The following is a 14,706-nucleotide window of genomic DNA, read 5'->3' on the forward strand; positions in this document are numbered from 1 at the left end:
AAGTTAAGGCTCAATCAATATTAAAAAAGATGTGACCCATTTTCATCTCTATTATGGGCAATGCACGATTATTTAAGTCAATATTCAAGGGGGCAACAAATTTTTGTTCCCAGAAACTCCAAGAAAATGACATCTGACTCAAAGATAATGGCTTAGTCACTTGCTTTATTTTATTGTTGGGACAGCCAACCCTATCAGAATATGCAAAACAGAAGGTTTGCCCAAGCAATAGTAGTTTATGTTAAAGCCCATTGATGGTTGGTGATCCAAACTCAGAGTCTCATCATCTATCTCAAAGCCTTAAACTTCATAAACTACTTTGCCATATACCATAGTAGCATAGAAGGATCATATCCATTTTGCTATAAACCAATGTTGTTTAAATTGGTTTCTGAACAGAATCAATAGACAAAAAAGTGCAGAAAAAATAAAGGTCGTTTCAGCTTGAATCGAGCCAATTGAGGATTAAATAGGGCTAATCAGGCCAATAGACAAAAAAAAAGCTTACAACCTTTTCAAATTTGATCTTTCTACTATTTAAAAAGAATCGTGATTTCCCTAAGAAAATCAAAATTTCCAAATTCTCAGGAAATCTTTTTGCTAATATTATTGTGATATAACAGTGGCCAAATCAAATTCTCCACACACTAGTAGATGAAGTGTGATCTTGTAATAGCAGTCTTTCCAAGATTACTTCTTCCCAATACCAATAATTCCTCAAGCTAGTTTGTCCTTAAAAATGGTCAAATCGCTTCATGAATAACAGGATAAGGATGATCCTGATGAACAACATAATAGTGATTGTGATTCAAGCACCATGTTTGTCATCAAATTTGGGCTTATTTAATTTATTCTTAACTGCTTAAGTTTTCAAAAGTAACAGAAAAGCACCACGAATCTCAAACTGAATTCTTGCATACTCTTCATGTATATATCAACTATCTCCTGCTGCACAATTGATTGTTCTGGCTCAAGGTTTATATTGATCACAGATTGAATCAAGGTGTTCTTGGGCAACCCAACTGCATAATTCTTCCTCATGTCGCTAACTTCACTGCTTTTTTCTGCATCTCATGACTGCCAATATCAGAGTCAACATGATTCTCATTGCTCAAATTGGCAAAGCTCTCAGAGCTCTGAGCTCTCTGAATCCAAATTATTGTATGCCATAACAAAATACTCAGAAACCATGTGGTCATTCTCGTTAGAAACTTGTAGATATAGAAATTTCATCTTACTGTAATTACTTGAAACAGAATTGTTGGTTTCTGAATCAAGCAACCTCTCATCTATTATAACAGAAACTAGAGTCATGCTAGATGTGGTAGTCATCATGACATCAGGTGAATGCCCACTGTAAGCAAGTGATAACTGGACAAAACCTGTTGGAGAATGGAAGAGGTCTATTGAAGAGAGTGAGAACTCCTGACTTAGTCCACAGTTTGCAGCAACTACCGCAGAAATTGGAACCAATATAAACCCAAGCAACTGATCTTCCAAGAAATTTCTCTTTGCTTAACATCCAAATTTTGCATTTCAGTGACACATCAATATTCTGGACATTAAGTTGAAGTTTATCTTTAAAGATCAAATTTCTTTCACCTCCATTGATAACTCGATTGGAGACCATCGAATCAAGGTTGGAGGTGAGACAAAACTTTGCATAAACGTCTTGGAGGAGAGTTGGGCAACAAAATTAAGAGCTCAAGACCAAAAACAACCCCTAGATCAAACCAAACCAAAATGAAATATTTAGAACAAGAACTACCTCAATAAAGGAAATACTCAATTCATATGAGAAGTGAACAACAAATGTTTCAAAATGACAAAACACACTAGCAACCACGAAACCCCAAATCCCTAATTCACCAAATTTTTGTTTAAAAACCAGTCACCCAACTCAAAACCCCAAAATCCAAGAAACCCTAGTTTCACTTGCGATCAGAAGAAGGAATCTCGCCCCAAAAGCAGTAGCCAAAACCCTAGTTTCGCTTCGACAGGATCGATTTTTAGGCGAGGGTCACCGAGAGGAGGATGAGGGTTGAAGCACATTCATCCGATGACTTGGAGTCCCTTCTGGCCCTTAAGAAATCCCTCGACCCCGAAAACGCTCTTAGGTGGCTGGCACGCGGCGGCTTCTACCGGTGGCCGGGCGTGAAAGAATGCATGAACGTGCGGGTAACGAAGCTCGTGATGGAGTCCCAGGGCCTCAACGACACCCTGGACGGCACCGCACTGAACGCCTTAGACCAACTGAGGGTCCTGAGCCTCAAGGGCAACGCCCTCGCCGGCACCCTCTCGGCCTTTACCGGCCTCACCAACCTCAAGAGCCTCTACATCAACAGGAACTGCTTCTCCGGCAGCTTTCCTGCCTCCCTCATCGGCCTCCACCACCTCAAGATCATCGTTATCTTTGAGAACCGCCTCTCTGGGGCCATCCCTCTGGAGCTCGTGCACCTGCCCTGCCTCTACGCCCTCCTCCTCGACAGCAACCTCTTTACAGGCCTCATCCCTGCACTGTTGCAACCAACATCAGTGCTTCCTCAATGTCTCCAACAACGCCCTCACCAGCGAGTCACAGGGAGAGAGCGTCGGGCGAGAGAGGCGCGCCCGTCAAGAAAATTTCGTTCCCCTCGCCAAGTAACAGGGCGAGGGTGGAACGAAAAGATCACAGGTATAAGGACGCTGGGGAGGCGCGAAACTCTGTCCGCCGCATCCAACGTTTGTTGGAAATCACTGTTCCCAGCGTGATTCAGACATGAATCACGCTGGGAACGACACATCAAACATGCGGCACGCACCGGACGGAAAACATGCTTGAAATGTGTTTTCTAACAAACTTTGGATGTGTTCGTTGCATCCAAAAAACAATGTAATTTTGGTAACACCCTTCCTGTTACGTCTAAAATGTGGTTGCAGGGAATGGGGGTGTCAAAAAAAAAAGGTCTGGGAAAGGTGTCCCCTGTCTCTCTCTTTCTCTCTCTCAAGTGCAAGCTGGGCAAGGCCATGTCACCAGTGGCGACCTACCACGGTTCTCTCTCTCTCTCTCTCTCTCTTTTTCCTGTTTCTTTTTTCTTTCCTTTCTTTGTTCTCCCTCTATCTCTTGTGCTCCATTTTTCTTCTTTATTTTTCTTCTTCATTTTCTTCTTTTCTTCTTATTGATTTTTATTATTTAGGGTTTTTTCATTGATTTGGTTTTTTAATCAAAATTTTAAACTAGATTTGATTAGAGTTTTTGTTTGATTTTTATGATTAGAACTTTGAAACAAGATCTGCTCTCGGAATTGATTTAAAAAAAAATCAGAAAAACTAACCTTGGCTGAATCTGTCCATTTGATTGTTTCAATAAAAAAAATACAACAAAAAAAAAGCGGCCTATTCAAAATATTTTTTTTTATTCGGGGTTGAATTTGGCAATTTGAAGTCTCGATTCAACCATGAAGTGAATCAATTTGACTGATTCAATTCAAATCTGATTACATTGGATACACCATACTCGGGAGCTTTTTGGTGCTACTGATCTGTCCTTGCACATCCTGTAAATTGCTCTGTAAAGACTGAATTGAGTAAGAACTTTCAAGAGTATTTTGTTTCTAAACACAAGAACCATTTTGAAGCAATGTTCACAGATTATGTATGAATCAACATTTGATTGATTGGTTCAATCTAGGTCAATGACAGTGAGATTGTTGCTCAATAATTAATTGCCATACTTGTTAGGGAGTTGTCGATTGAAGTGCAGTCAATAAAAACTTATTAGCAGTTCTCAGTAGAAAAATGCTCAATATCAGTGATAAGGGCAGTTCAAGCTGTTTGGCATTGAATAGAATCAATGCCTTTAATAGATTTAATACAATGCATTGAAGATATAATTCTGCAATACAAGTGTAACAAACTGTACTTGCTAAGAGTCATTGTTGTGAGACATGTAAGTGTTAATCTCCATATATTACAAGAATCTTATTGTTAGTACTCGCGGCAATTTCAATATAAAAGTTGTTCTTTTGGTGATTTATCATTCTCAATTGAGATTGACTATTACTTTATTGATTTCTTTCTTTCTTTTGCAATCATACATTATTGCTTTTGTTTGATTTTTTATGATTAGGATTTTTTTATTTTTCTTGTAGATTAAGGTTTTATTGGTTTATTTATAAATTATTTTCTTGCATTATAGGGTTTTATGATATATTTATGTTTTTTTGTATTTATATTTTTATTGTTGTTAATTTGATTAAGGTTTTTTTATTTTCTTTGGTTAGGGTTTGAATTAAGGCTTTTTATTTTATTTTATGTCTTATTTTTCTTATAGTTTGGGGTTTTTTTTAATTTATTTATAATTTGTTTTATTGCATTTTAAGATTTTATGATCTAATATGGTTTGATAATTTGATTTTTTATAGTTAATTTGATTTTAGGGTTTGATATTTTTATGATAAACATTCAAAATTAGATGTGATGTGACATTAATTAAATCATTTATATATAAAAAATATCAATTTTTATTTTTTTCTCAAATTATTCATATTGTAAACCTTTTTTAGTTTTTAGATCTAACCTGAGATCCATATCCAGGGCTGAAATCCATAATAAACATGTTAAAATACTCATATGGTTTGGAAGATCAAGTCTTACAATCCAAAATGAAAATTATCTGACCCATTATCCGTGTGTATTCATGTTGTCCACACACAACATAAAGCAAACGTTGGACATAAGGAGCACAACCACTTGTACAATGAAAACAAATGTTGAACTTGGCACAATTGTTACAAAACAAGTGTTCTGTCTATTTTGTTTGTTCATTTCATCCAATCCTAGACAAGCCATCAAACAAAAGTATGTTTGAACAATCTGACTCTCAAACCCAAGATCTTTCTTAATCTTTCGGCTTAAGATTAGGAATGTATTACCTGACTGAACCGAACCTGCTTACTTTTTTTTTTTTAAGGCAAGCTGGGTTAGGAAGACCCCTACCAGTTATACAATAATACCATTGGTTTAGTAAGAAACATCACAATTGATTAATACTTGGATTGAGGTTTAGTATTAAGTTTTGCATTTAAGCCCAAACCCCATTCCTATAAAACCTGATCTGAAGCTGAATCGGATTAAGTTGGTAAGAGTTGCCCAACTCATGGACTTTTCTCTATCTGGGTTGATGTGTTCATTGCTGCTTTTTTTTTTTACAGAAAAGGATGGGGTTAGTCAGACCCCTACCAGTTATACAACCATACCTTTTGGGGTTCGAACTTGCAACATCCCACGCTAGACAAGCAGAGCCCTAGTTGGTACATGTTCATTTGTTTAGAGATTTTTTTAATACAGTCTTATGATTTCTTCCCTGGGCTAGCCAATTATTAAGCATAAAATAACCATATAGGTGAAGAGTAAAACAGATGGGACAAGGCTAGGCTAGGTAAAAATTCTGAGTGTGGGTGCAAAATATTGGTTCGAGGCATTTTTGTGCAGTTGAAAGGTCCAATTGAGCTCTTTTCATAAAGTCTTGCCCACCAATAATCACCCATCAATATTAAAGAGAAAAAGAGATGTCAAGCAAAAACCAGCACAAGCATGAGCTTCCAGCAGGGCCGAAGGAATGGTCGCGGCCGGACATAGCAAAAAATGAAAGTAGTGGGATGGGAGGAGATGTCTACAGAAAACGAAATATGAACAATAAGGTGTTCGTCATGAGCTAACATTGTGTCCAAAGGTTGTTCGCAAAATATCTTTCACTTGGAGGTTTAGCAAACCAGCCCAGGAAACACCATGCCACAAATCAAAATCCTGGCTGTGACATACTCGCAAATGGTTGAATTCATGGGACTCATAGTGCTAGCAGGATTCCTATGAGGCCTCTCAGACAAACATCTACACTATCGCTTCATGATAGAAGCCCTAAAAAATCAGTGGGTATGTAACAACCTAAACTGGGGCCTCTCGAGCACGGGTTTGTGGATGTTAGTTTTCAAAGAAAATTTACCAAAATAACCTAAAAACTAAGCCAGGATTTTTTTTCTTCATAAAAACTAAAGGTCCATACATCCAATAACAATAACTGTTACTATCTAAAAAGTGTCTAATTACATAATCAGAATAAACAAAAAATATAAAATGAATAATACTTCAAATGTTGAGAGGTCTCGTGGTAGCTGAGTCAAAGTCTAAAGTCAGTTTCGTCGGTTGGCGATAGTCTTTGAACCTACAGTTGTAACAAAGAGAGGATGCGAGTCTACAACTTAGTAAGTTTCCATTTACACATTAGACACGACCGTTACAACTGTAGTGAGCTCTAAGCTCCTAATCTTAGTTTGGTTTTGCTAACTAAGCACACATGTTATTTATGAATTTTACTCTGTTTTTTATTCTTGATCATCATTCTCAAAGTAGATATTCACGTTCTACTCTAATCAGTTATTTTAGAAATAACCTCCTTGGGCATAGCAACCCATGTAGACAACTGAGAGTCTATGGCGGTGACCAGACATATGAACCACTTACAACAACATATTTCAAACCGGCTCAAACTATGAACTCACAAGTGCTGCAGCTACTCGTCGATTACAAACTAAGAGCCACAAAGTATTCATCAGTAGCTAGTCGAAGAACTCGAGAGGCTATACATGCTTCCAAGGTACACAAAGATCTATACTTGCTCCCAAGGTACTAAAGGAGTTATACCTGTCCACAAGGTTTTATGGTTCATGCTACATCCTACATGTGTCTAGTGGGCAATGTTTTAACCTCTAAGGGTCACGTAAGAATTTTTTTAGCAAATATCGAGGTACAAATACGGTACACACCCCAAACAATATCCTAGACCATGCCTCACCTAGTAGAGTTCTTTATCATACTCTATATTGTTATCCTATGCATATTATTCTTTCAACTTTTATTTCTTAACATTAGTACTTTATACAATCATCAATGTATGTCCACTAACTACTTTTAATATTTAGACACATGTCGCATATCTAAGGATAACATCCCACCATAAAGTCAACTCATTAAGTTGCGACACTTACAATGCTCCTTCCAAGGCATAAGCGTGACATTCTTAGGATAGATCCTATCCTGAAACTCTATACTCCTTTCTCAAAATCATACATCAACCTTTAACAATATTTTACATGTAGTAATGTCATGATTATCTCCACATGATACATTCATAATTCAAATCATGTTATAAATTAAGAAACATATAGCATGTATCATCATAATTAAGCATCATACTGAACATCAAGGTTATGGATTCTTAAGCATGCAAAATAGTTGTTCTATTTAAAATAAGATAAAAATATCATACTTATAACACATGGAATTACATTGGAAGATGCTTAAAATAACTTGCATGTATTTTATTCAACTAAGGAGGGATTTACAAATGTTCACTTACCTGGAATGCTTAAATTCCAAATCTAAGGAATAATCTTAGTCTTCTTGCAAGTTTTGATATGAAGTAGACAAAAATCTCATATCATTTAAAGTCTTTTTTTAAAATTATAAAAATACCCCTATGCTTTAATGTCAAACTTTGTTTTTGTGTACTTACAGTTTGTTATCATATTCCCTGCTAATGGATCCTACTCGAAGAGAAGAATCCAAGAATCAAAAATCACTTGAATCTAATATCGGGGTGAAAAGTTATGCCTTATTTACTAATTGAGTATATCGAGGGCAAAATGATCTTTTTACTCTTCGACCATCCCTAGGTTCATATAAAATTTTTTGGTTCATTTTGTCTTTACACCATACTTAATTCACATTCACTACAATTCAGATTTAGTTTAACTAGATCTTTCGATTGAATTTTGGATCTAGATCTATTCTCATTTCAAAGCAGATCATTTAAGTTTTCATCTATAAACCTGACTGGATCTTGAATCTAGTACGACTGATTTAAACTTTTTGTGATGGTTTGATACAAGTATGGTGTCAACTATGGAAAGGACTTGGATTTGGACTAACCCCAATTAGTTTTGGATTCTCTTTATGTACACGAGATTTTATCTCAGTTTGGATCCAAATCTGTATTTGACTTATATTAGAGAAATCGAGGTCTTCGCCATCTCGATTTTTACCTTGATCCGTATACATGTCTATATCCTCTTGCACACATACATATATTCTTGAATATTATTGTAAAACCCACAAATTTTAAGGAATTATCAATGAAATAAAAATGTGCATTTGTGTGAAATAATATGATTTTATCAAATTCAATGTGATTTCAATGCATACGAGTTACTTAGTGCAAATCTGATAAAGAATACTCGAATTTGGACTCGGATTCAGAATTCAGTGAGATTTGAAGATCCGACCCGGTTCACAGGGTTATTTCAAAGAATTCAAATACTCTAAGAATATAGCGTGAGATCCGAAGCATATTACATGTAAGTTAGTGTGGGGACAAGAATAATCGAGAAAGCTTGCATGAAAATGCGAAAATCCGCCGAATAGGGAAACGTCCAGAGTAAGCATATAGGAATTGACTATGCAAAATTAAACAAGTGGTGAAGGGGTGTTGTGGTAGGACGTACTGTTGTGTGGAGCCACAACCCCAATTCAAAACCCATTGTGCGCACGAACATGGGAGAAAAGAAAAAGGAAAATGTTTTCCCTTTTTACATGAAAACCAGAATTAAACCAAAAAAGATAAATACAATAAATTCTACACTCTTTGCAACGAAATTGAAGATAGCACAAGTGGTGGGGTTCGTTGCCCCTCTGGTGGACGACCACGGTTTGAAACCCTTTTTGTGCGCAGAGTCTTTTTTATACAAAATACCTATAGTTTTTACCCTGATGAAAAGGGTAAAACATGGGCTCAAATTTAAACTCTACATTGTTGGCCTCTCTCCACAAAAAACGTGAGAGGAGTTGCTACTCCTCTCACTTTACCAAAAAAAAAAGGAGAATCCCATGATGGATGGGATGAGGGGTACCACAAAAAGAGAAAATTTATGGAAGTTAGAAAAAAACAAATAAAAGGGAGTGAGGGGCATTATAAGAAGAAGGTGAGATACCACCAAAAAATCGTGGGATTTTTTTTTTTTTTTTTTGGGGGGGGGGGGGGGGCTCAGTTGGTTTGAGATTTGAAACTCCACCTAAGAAGGTGGAGATAAAATAGGAAGGGGTTTTAGAAATCATGAAAACACGATTTTCTAAAACCCTACTCTCTCTCTCTCTCTCTCTCTTGCGCTCAACCACCATTGTTGGACGGTGAAGGTCTTCCTCTTCATGACGATGTGTTTCTCCATTGAAAAGAAGAAGCGTAGTCGTTGCCATCTCGAAGCTCCAAAAAGGTAAGGAGTATTTGACTTTATATGTGCGTGTTTGATGTCTCGCGGCACAAACATGTTGCAGTGCCGTCGATCTAAGGTTGGACGTCACTATAGACCCGGGTAGTAGTCGTCGTCATGAAGCACGATTGGGTGTGAGCCAAACCTTTCAGTTCACCTAGATGGCAAACTATGAAAGTTCAGCCAACAACCTCGACTTGATGATCGTAGGGATCGTGTGATACAAGCACACGATCTGGTGCGTCACTACAAAAGAAAAAAATATATACATTCTTACATGACGATGATGTAGTAAAATAGCATTCCGAAATTTTGTTTTGGACCTCCTGCAAAGCGTGCAGTATATGCAAAAAAACAAGCTACTTACAAAATTAGTGGGTTTATATATGATTCGAGAAATTCATAAAAAATAAGAAATATTACATATTTGACATAATTTCATAAGTATTTAAATACAATATTTACGATATCTAGAGATTCACACATAAATTTATGCAATTTCAAAAAGTATATGGAAAAAAGTAGGATATTTGCACATATATGGAGTGTCACACAAATATTTTTATGCAAGATTTTTTTATTATATGCGAAATAGTAGGATATTTGTGATTTTGGTGGTTTGAGTTTCACCAAAATTTTGCAAATAAATTTATACGAGTTAGTGAGTTTCTGCATAAAAAACCTGCAATTCTGGATTTAAGTGGGTGTTGGATTCAAATGGCCTAAGTTCGTAATTGCGAAAGGTAAAAGGGTCCTAATGATGTCGGATATTTGCGATTTTGGACCACTATAATCTCCAAAATTGTAGGGTTTTTAGAGAATTGGGTCAAATTACCCTTACATATTAACATCTAATTGAGTATGTACATCAGATCATGTCAACAAAAACTAATCCACATCTAACCCACTTTACACCTTAATCACATGATATGTTGCATTGAATGCAAGACTTTTGATGGATTGGGTTTGTTGAGTATCTGATGACTTAATTCTGGTGTGGGTAGGGGTGTCAATGGGTCAGGTTTGGTTTGGACTCAGGTGGTACCAGACTTGGATCCAGTTTTTTGGTATGGTATTGGGTCCGAACTCGGGTCTAATCGGGCCCACTATAAGAAAAAACGTACCCAAACCCAATAAAAACTACATGAACCAGACACGGACCATACCCAGTAAAACCATATTTTTTTTATCATTTTTACATTGAAAAATTGAGGGTCTTAATCGGAACTCGGGTCGGGTCTGATATAAAATTTCACAAACTATACCCAGGTCTATGTATTAATCGGACCTTCGGGTCCGGACTCAGGTCTTAGTATTTATCACCATACCCGGACCCTACAGGGTTTGGTTCGAGTCAGGTCCAGGTAAAACAGGCCCGTTGACACCCCTAGGTGTGGGTGTAAAAGTTCAGGATCGAATATTATTCTGGTCAGCCTGGATTCCCAAATAGTAAGCAGGCAAGATTTGAGCTATGATCTTTTTGTGTTTACAAAATTCACCTTAATCCAACAGTTTTATCCTAACTGGAGAGAGAGAGAGAGAGAGAGAGAGAGAGAGAGAGAGAGAGAGAGAGAGAGAGAGAGAGAGAGAGAGAGAGAGAGAAACATGAAATATGTGAGGCAAATTTGGTATAGTTTAAATCGTTAATTAGTAACCATATTTAAAGGTGAGGCATTTATGGTGGGCATGATAAAATTAGGATGATTTTGAATAAAAAGAATTTCTAGGTATGAATGTCAAATATTCTGAAAACTTTGTGTGTGTTTTTGTAAAAACCCTAAGGATTTTCCTTGAAGTTAAACGTGCGATTCTCATGCACATTTATTGATTAACGAATTGTAATTTTATTACCGTATTAACAGAAGACATAAATTACTGAAAGTGATATTTTCAAAATACTGCCTGATTCAAATTACAGTGATATTTTGGGGATTGTCCCCAGCTTTAGTGAATTAAAAAAAAATGATATTATTGCACATATTAACACTTTTTATTTTTGTTATATTTATATATATTCTCCTATAGATACATTAAAAAAAAACATATATATGTTATATTCTTGAGATTTTGTCAAGAAAACAAAATATTATAATTCACAGACAGATACTTCTTCATCATGAAATCTCAAGAAAGAGATTTGTGGCATCGTGTTGAACAACATTTGTTCTCAAATTCAGAAGCAACTGGTGTAGTATTTGACAACTAGTGAAATGTGGAGGAGGTGTCAAATACCATCCCAGTTTCATTATTTCCTACATTTGCATTCATTCCAAACGACTTTGGAGCTGGGAATTCCCCACTTCCCATTCCGACTATCTCAGATGCCTAGTTTCCAAACAGGACCTTATTGCAAGTGTTACCTCATCATCTTGTTTGGTTGGGTCAGATGAATGACGAATAGCAAAAAGAGTGATGGATGATAAGAATTTACAGTCTCTTGTGAAAAAACAAGTGATATATAGATGGCAAGAAATTAGAATCACTCTTGTAAAAAAAAAATAACCACAAGAAAAAAAAGCAAAAAGTGTCTGCTTTCATTGATTATTTCCTACATTTGCATTCATTCCAAACAACTTTGGAGCTGGGAATTCCCCACTTCCCATTCCGATTATCTCAGATGCCTAGTTTCCAAACAGGACCTTATTGCAAGTGTTACCTCATCATCTTGTTTGGTTGGGTCAGATGAATGACGAATAGCAAAAAGAGTGATGGATGATAAGAATTTACAGTCACTCTTGTGAAAAAACAAGTGATATATAGATGGCAAGAAATTAGAATCACTCCTGTAAAAAAAAAAAATAACCACAAGAAAAAAAAGCAAAAAGTGTCTGCTTTCATTGAGATTTGAACTCAAGACCTCCCGCTTACTAAACGGGTGCTCTAACCAACTGAGCTATGAAAGCTTGAACGACAGTGTTTCAAAAAGCAACTAATTTATATGTTACACATGCGACATGCCGAATAAATATTCTCAGATATGGCATGGTCTGGCTTAAGGGTGTCAGTGGATCGGGCATCCGACGCATGAGTTGCACTTGAATCCGTCAAAATAATGGAGAGTTGGGTTCGGTCATGTGATGTTGATAAAATGAAAGGTTTCACCTCACCATAGAAAATTAAAGGGCTTTTGAAATAACGTTTTGAACCTTACACAAACTAATTGGGTTAGGTATCGATCGACCCAAATAATATTCAAGGTGGGTTGAGGTTCGGTTTTTTTTTTTTTAAGGGCAAGCTGGGGTTAGGCAGACCCCTACCAGTTAAACAACTATACCATTGGGTTTTGAACATGCAACATTCCAACCAAGGTGACGTGCACTAGCTGCTCCTACCATACAAGCCCGTTGGTACCCAACTTGTTTTCTTGCATTGTGTAAACCAGCTTGAAACTGGAATCAGGAGTACTCCGTAGCTTTTAGAGGTGGGCGACTTAAGGTAGGTTGGTTGTGGGGCTCCACTCGGGGTTTTCATCGCTTCGGCGAGGGTTTCTCGTCGTAAAAAAAAAGAAAAAAAGAGTAAATTTACATTTCTAAATATGGCTACCACCCAATAGTTTTTACATTTTTTCAGTATACCTCAAACTTTTGAAACCTTTATGCAAATACGCTTACTACTCTACCACCCTAATCTTGGGTTTAAGGATAACCAAATATATTATCCTTATAGAGTCGTGCATACCTATAAATTTATTTGCTTGCCTTCAAACATGGCGGGCCCAAGGTTGGATTTGACGTGGGGGCCACACTAAATCCCTTCATTATGCAAAGAAGAAATCTCAAATCAAAGGTCTAAGATCTCCAAAGCAACTTCTAACCATGTTTTTTTTTTTTATGGAACATTTTTGAATTTCAAATCAATAAACTCAAATCATACTTGGTTTATGCGAAGCTGGTTATTCCAACAACCTTATATTGCATTGAGAACATGAATGAGTAAAGATAAAGAAGAGTTAAAGGCAATGTGCTTGGAGGTACAAATGTCTATGGATCTCTCTCTATGGCTTAGGTTGTTTTTTTTTTTTTGAAAGGCAAGCTGGGTTAGGCAGACTCGACCAATTATTATTCAAGTACCACTGGGGTTTGAACCTGCAACGTCCCACTACAAGGAGACGTGCACTGACAGCTCCTACCAACAAGGCAGAGCCCCCATTGGTATGTCCTAGGTTGTTTGGATTTAGAAAAGTATTGTACAGTGCACGTCGTTGCTTTTTGTAATAGGATGATCAGAGAGCCGATTTTCATTAAGAAAAACATCAACACATCTGTAAGGTTAGTTTACAACAACAACAACAACTACGCCTTCATCCCAAAACAATTGGGGTCAGCGATATGAACCAAAAAAGAAATTCATTTTGGGTCTTCCACATGAATCCTTTTCCTCTAATCATTTCTATCCAATGCCATGTCCTCGGTGAGGTTCAAAGCATTCATATCCTTTCCTATCATCTTCATCCAAGTCTTCCTAGGCCTACCCCGACCTCTTTTAACTAATATATTTTCCCATTTCTCTAACCTTCTAACTGGAGCATCATTAGGCCTTCGCCGAATATGTAAAGTTAGTTTCATAAAAAAAAAATAACATTTGTACTTGCAAACGACTATAGAGGGTTGGCATAGTGGGGTAGAGCCTTGGCTGCTAGACAGGCAGCCAAGGTTCGATTCCCATGTACGACCCTTCTGCGCAAGCACCGGCACCTAGCATAGGCCCCAGGAGCAGGGATCTTAGCCTCAGAGTTTTATGCTGCCAGCACGATGATCATAGGTATGGCAGGCTGAGCCAGCGCGTCGGTTTTTAGCTATTTTTGTACAAGTGAATTGGTCAATATATTGTATAATAAGGGTTAACTCATAACGTTACTTGCTTAACTCAAACAATTGTTTGCAAAGTGAGAAAGTTCGATGAGTATATCAATTAGGTCCAAAAGTTAGGTCGTCATTTGAAAATTACCCATTAAAAAATATATGGCTGAATAATAAAAACAAAATTATATGAAATAATAAAATTTGGAGACGTCTTTCGTAAAAGGACGCGACCATTTTCAGTCGATGGCGAACTCTTTGGACGCTTTTGCACCTTTCCTTCAAGGACGATGCAATTGCCCCTAGATTTCTTTAAAATAACGATATCGCCATTACTCGTTAAAGGCTGCCTTCTCTGCCTTGGTCTTGTTGACCGAACGGATCGGATCTGAGGGCAATATCCGGTTAGACATAACAGCCCCTAACTTGTGTTGTGCTGAGTCTATTGACCGGATATGGATCTTTAACAGTTGATCTGGAAATAAAGTGGGTCTGGATCGGGATTGTGAGAACAGTAGGTGGGAATAAGTGGATCTACCTAACGGTCAACCTTGACTTAGGATGCATGGTGGCTTGAATATGGTCGTGGACTAGACCAATGTAGC

General features: G+C 37.1%; 1 non-coding gene across 1 annotated transcript; it reads right to left on the reverse strand.

The window, feature by feature from the left end:
* Window positions 1-12,131: 12,131 nt before the first annotated feature.
* Window positions 12,132-12,205, reverse strand: TRNAT-AGU (transfer RNA threonine (anticodon AGU)). The gene has a single exon. It is a non-coding gene; the product is annotated as a tRNA-Thr (tRNA).
* Between the last annotated feature and the right edge of the window lie 2,501 nt (window positions 12,206-14,706).

The sequence above is a fragment of the Nuphar pumila genome, chromosome 13 (genome assembly GCF_984573655.1).
Source record: "Nuphar pumila chromosome 13, dmNupPumi1.hap1.1, whole genome shotgun sequence".
Classification (NCBI taxonomy): Eukaryota; Viridiplantae; Streptophyta; class Magnoliopsida; order Nymphaeales; family Nymphaeaceae; genus Nuphar; species Nuphar pumila.